The sequence below is a fragment of the Bufo bufo genome, chromosome 2 (genome assembly GCF_905171765.1).
Source record: "Bufo bufo chromosome 2, aBufBuf1.1, whole genome shotgun sequence".
NCBI classification, from domain to species: domain Eukaryota; kingdom Metazoa; phylum Chordata; class Amphibia; order Anura; family Bufonidae; genus Bufo; species Bufo bufo.
Window position 1 is genome coordinate 72,959,673 of NC_053390.1, and position 6,000 is coordinate 72,965,672.

A 6,000-nucleotide genomic window follows, 5' to 3' on the forward strand; every position below is an offset into this window, starting at 1 on the left:
CGATCGGGGGGGGGGGGCGACGACACTCGCATACTGAGGACTTACTTCGTTTGCCGTTACCTTCTAGGGGGAAGGGGGTGGCTGAGATTTCCTATAAAGAGCAGCTCCCTTGTGATTTCTCACCTCTCGGTTTTCATTTGTCCATATCTGTGAAAGAGAAGATATAGAGTAATGATGTCGTAGACGTCCTATCCTTGTTGCCTGCATCAAAGGAATTTATTGCTAAATTAGAAAAGTGGGATGATAAGACGGAGGAGGATAGGAGACGTCCGATTCCTCAGACTTTTAATAACTGGTTGCAGGCTTATTGTATATTTTGCAGTGTGATGGTTGAAAAGTTCCCACAAAGATGCTAAGGTTTATTTCAGCATTTAGACAATGTTTTAGAAGCCTATAGGAATTTTGGGTGGTTGGGTTGGTTTGCATATGATGAGTGCGTTAGGCAACGGCTGGCGATATACCCTAGCATGCAATGGGGCACAAAGGGCGTAGGTTTGTGGCTTAATTCGTTGGTTCCACAGCGTACATCTCCTTCTGCACCTAGGCATCAGCCGGCTTTGACAGGACAACAATCCAGGCTGAGGAAAGGCACATGCTTTGCGTTTAACGAAACGCAGTGTCGATGGCCTTCGTCCTGTATGTGCAAACATGAATGTACATTTTGTGGGGATAGCCACCACATGGTCAGTTGTTTTAAGAGAGCTAATTTACCCAATCTGCCTTCTACCAGGGAATTTATTGCAAAGAGCATGGACGCCAGTAAAGCTGGAGAGTATGCGTCCTTGGTTAGAGCAATACCCAAGTCGCAAGATGGTGGATCTGCTCCTTGAGGGTTTTGGGGTCGGATTCCGCTTACCGGTTTTCTCAGGTATAGGTTGTCTATGGAGGAATAACTTATCTTCTGTAGCGCAGTTACCGCTGGTGGTCCAGGCGAAATTGGGGAAGGAGTTGGCATTAGATCGGATTGCTGGTCCTTTCCCATCCCCTCCTTTCGCTAATTTCAGAATTTCCCCGTTAGGGGTGGTACCAAAAAATGAGCCGGGTGCTTATCGTTTAATTCATCATTTGTCGTTTCCTTATGGGGCGTCGCTGAATGATGAAATTGATAAAGAGTTGTGCTCAGTAAAGTATGCTACCTTTGATTCAGCGGTGAGCCTAGTGCGTAGCTATGGCAGCGGGGCTTTGATGGCGAAAGCGGATATCCAGTCCACTTTTCGCCTATTGCCGATCCACTGTCACAGCCAGACAGCTGAGAAGCGCTCACAGGAGCTTCTCAGATCCTCCTCCTTGAATTTCTTTGTTTTGGTTTAGTTTCTCATCTCGTTAGTCTATCTCAGCTGTCATGCAGTCAGACTGATCGCTACCCTTTAAGTTCCTCCCCATAATGCAGTAGTGTGCGGCCGATACAACTTCCTGGAGTGTGTGTGCATGCTGTTCCCAGTTCCCAGTTCCCAGTTCCCAGTTCCCAGTTCTCAGTCCTCAGTCCTCAGTCCTCAGTCGTCTGCAGATAAGTGCTGTTTATGTATTTATGTTTTTGTCTTTTCTGGATCCAGGTGACCCTGACTCCCTCCGTGTCAGTGTAGGGAGCCGGTGGTCGTGTCCCTTCACTATTGTAGGGTCTTCAGGTAATAGATAGCCGAGGAACGTGGATATGCGGCCATCCACCTTTGGGGTGTTCGCATAGGCTGAGCAGTGAGTGAGAGCGGCAGCTCTATTGCAGGGGTCTCCCTTTGTTCCTTAGTTGTGGATCCAGAGAGACATTGTTTATATGGTATTGTCTTGTTTCCTGTACACAATCCGTGACATTATCAGCCGCCAAAACCGTCTCAAGCATGGATCCGGTTTCACTTTTGGCTGAATGCCTCCAGGGTCTTTCATTGGAGGTAGCTGATCTCCGTAGGATTTTTTCTCAGTTTCAAGTGACCGGTTCAGCTTGCGTTCATGGAGTTTGTGCTGAGCCCAAGATCTCGCTCCCGGATACGTTCTCTGGGGGTAGTGAGAATTTTGTGCGTTTTAAAGAGGCTTGCAAACTCCATTTTCGCCTTCTTCCCCATTCTTCTGGTGATGAAGAACGGAGGGTGGGGATCATTGTATCGCTGCTCAGGGGTAACGCTCAGTCTTGGGCCTTTTCGCTACCGGAGGGGGCACGGCCCCTCCGCTCAGTGGATGAATTCTTTTTAGCCCTGGGTCAGATATATGATGATCCGGATCGTATTGCTCTGGCTGAGTCTAGACTACGTCTGTTATGCCAGGGTAAACAATCCGCAGAGATATACTGCTCCGAATTTCGGAGATGGGCAGCTGATACTGGTTGGAATGATGCTGCACTCCGAAGTCAATTTTGCCATGGTCTTTCAGAGGGATTGAAAGATGCATTTTCCTTTCATGAGAGGCCTATCTCCTTGGACTCTGCTATGTCTCAGGCTGTTCGTATTGACCGGCGTCTTAGAGAGAGACGAGAGATCTCTCCTTCCTGTCCTACTCAGTCTCGGAACAGTGCAGCGGTCTCATTCTGTGCGCAGGAGTCTCAGTCGCTGTCAGCCCCTTCTGAGCAGGAGCCCATGCAGCTGGGGTTGATTGCCTCTGACAATAGAAGATTCAGCCCGCAGGGGAGGGTTTGTTTTTGTTGTGGAGGTATAAATCATTTGGCAAATGTTTGTCCCTCAAGGAGATTCAGGCAGTTTTCTGGGAGTAATAAAGAGACAAAAAGGAAAAAATCTTTTAAAAATGTTCCGTCTGTTACTATTGGCAGGGTTGAGGCGGAAATTGAAGGTTTTCCGTTTGCTTGTAGTTCCCGTTTTGTCCTGCCTGCTAGGGTGGCGCTAGAGAGCAAGAGCATTTTTTGTGAGATTTTTGTGGATAGTGGAGCAGCTGTCAACCTCATTGATAATCAATTTGCAATAACTCATGGTTTCCAGGTATGCACTTTGGGAAGGGATATTCCTGTTTTTGCTATTGATTCAGCTCCACTTTCTCAGAAAACATTAAAGGGCATAGTTCACAATATCCGTTTAATTGTGAGTGATGCTCATGTTGAGGATGTGTCATGTTTCGTCCTTAGCGGTTTGCCTACTCCTCTAGTGTTGGGGCTACCCTGGCTCACTAAACATAACCCCACCATTGATTGGCAAGCGAGGCAAATAAATGGTTGGAGTAACTTTTGCAGAGAGAATTGCCTCATAACATCTGTTTCTGAGGTTTCTACTAAGACTGTACCACTTTTCCTCTCTGAATTTTTGGATGTCTTCTCTGAGAGTGGAGTTCAGGGTTTGCCTCCGCACAGGGAGTATGATTGCCCTATTAATCTCATCCCAGGCGCCAAGCTGCCTAAATCTCGTTTATACAATCTCTCCCAACCTGAGAGGGTCGCTATGCGGGCTTATATCTCTGAGAGTTTGAGAAAAGGACACATACGACCCTCGAAGTCACCTGTTGCCGCTGTTTTTTTCTTTGTTAAGAAAAAAGATGGTTCTTTAAGACCTTGTCTGGATTTCAGGGAGCTGAACAGTATCACTATTCGTGATCCTTATCCGCTTCCTCTGATCCCGGACCTGTTTAACCAGGTTGTTGGGGCTAAAGTCTTTTCCAAATTAGACCTAAGAGGGGCATACAACCTGGTTAGGGTCAGAGAAGGAGACGAATGGAAGACGGCTTTCAATACCCCTGAGGGCCATTTTGAGAATTTGGTTATGCCTTTTGGTTTGATGAATGCCCCAGCCGTTTTTCAGCATTTCGTCAACAGCATTTTTTATCATTTAATGGGAAAATTTGTATTAGTGTATTTGGATGACATTTTGATTTTTTCTCCTGATTTCAAGACTCATAAGGAACACTTACGTCAGGTCTTGCTCATTCTGCGGGAGAATAAATTATATGCGAAACTGGAAAAATGTGTGTTTGCGGTTCCAGAAATCCAATTTCTGGGGTTTCTTGTCTCTGCTTCTGGTTTTCGCATGGACCCCGAGAAGGTCCGCGCTGTGCTTGAGTGGGAGCTTCCTGAGAACCAGAAGGCGCTGTTGCGTTTTTTGGGCTTTGCCAATTATTACAGGAAATTTATTTTGAATTATTCCTCTGTTGTTAAACCACTCACTGATATGACCAGAAAGGGGGCAGATTTTTCTTCCTGGTCGGTAGAGGCGCGTAAGGCCTTTTCTAATATCAAGGAGAGTTTTGCTTCCGCTCCCATCCTAGTACAACCTGATATTTCGTTACCCTTCATAGTTGAGGTTGATGCTTCCGAGGTAGGGGTGGGTGCGGTCTTGTCTCAGGGTTCCTCTCCTGCCAAATGGCAACCGTGTGCCTTTTTCTCAAAGAAACTCTCCTCCGCAGAGAGAAATTATGATGTGGGAGATAGGGAATTGTTGGCCATCAAGTTGGCTTTTGAGGAATGGCGCCATTGGCTAGAGGGAGCCAGACACCCTATTACCGTGTTTACTGACCATAAAAATCTGGCCTATTTGGAGTCAGCCAAGCGTCTGAACCCGAGACAGGCCAGATGGTCTTTGTTCTTTTCAAGGTTTAATTTTGTTGTTACGTTCCGCCCTGGGGTTAAGAATGTGAAGGCAGATGCCCTGTCACGTTGTTTTCCAGGAGGTGGGAATTTTTAAGACCCGGGTCCCATTTTGGCTGAAGGTGTGGTGGTCTCTGCTCTTTTACCTGAATTGGAGGCAGAGGTGCAGGCAGCCCAGTCAGAAGCTCCTGATCTTTGTCCTCCTAGGAGGTTGTTTGTGCCTCTCGCTTTGAGACACAAGATTTTTAAAGAACACCACGACACGGTCCTTGCTGGGCACCCGGGGGCAAGAGCCACACTGGATCTCATCGCTCGGAGATTCTGGTGGCCTGCGCTTCGTAAGTCGGTTGAGGGTTTTGTGGCAGCTTGCGAGACTTGCGCTCGTGCCAAGGTCCCTCATTCACGGCCATCAGGTCCTCTCCTTCCTTTGCCCATTCCTTCCCGTCCTTGGACACATCTGTCCATGGACTTCATAACGGACTTGCCTCGTTCCTCGGGGAAGTCTGTGATTCTGGTGGTGGTGGACCGTTTTAGCAAAATGGTGCATTTTATCCCTTTCCCTGGTTTGCCCAATGCTAAGACGCTGGCGCAGGCATTTATTGACCACATTGTCAAATTGCATGGGATTCCTTCAGACATAGTCTCTGATAGGGGCACGCAGTTTGTTTCCAGATTCTGGAAGGCTTTCTGTTCTCGCTTGGGGGTTCGGTTGTCATTCTCTTCTGCTTTCCATCCGCAGTCGAATGGCCAGACAGAGCGCGTCAATCAGAATCTGGAGACATATCTGCGCTGTTTTGTGGCGGAGAATCAGGAGGATTGGTGTTCTTTTTTGTCCCTTGCTGAGTTTGCTTTAAATAACCGTCGTCAGGAGTCCTCTGATAAGTCACCATTTTTTGGTGCATATGGGTTTCATCCGCAGTTTGGGACTTTCTCGGGAGAGGGCTCTTCTGGTTTGCCTGATGAGGACAGATTCTCCTCGTCATTGTCATCTATTTGGCAAAAGATTCAGGATAATCTAAAGAGCATGAGTGAGAGATATAAGCGTGTGGCGGATAAGAGACGTGTGCCTGGTCCGGACCTGAATGTTGGTGATCTGGTGTGGTTGTCTACCAAGAATATCAAATTGAAGGTTCCCTCCTGGAAGTTGGGTCCTAGGTTTATTGGGCCTTACAAGATCCTGTCTGTCATCAATCCTGTTGCCTACCGTCTTGATCTTCCTCAGACTTGGAAGATCCATAATGTTTTTCATAAGTCCTTATTGAAACCTTATGTTCAACCTATTGTACCCTCGCCTTTGCCTCCTCCTCCGATTATGGTTGATGGAAATCTTGAATTTCAGGTCTCTAGGATTGTGGATTCTCGTCTTGTCCTCGGTTCCCTCCAGTACCTCGTTCATTGGGAGGGTTATGGTCCTGAGGAGAGGATGTGGGTCCCAGTGACGGACATTAAGGCCTCTCGTCTCATCAGGGCTTTCCATAGGTCCCATCCTG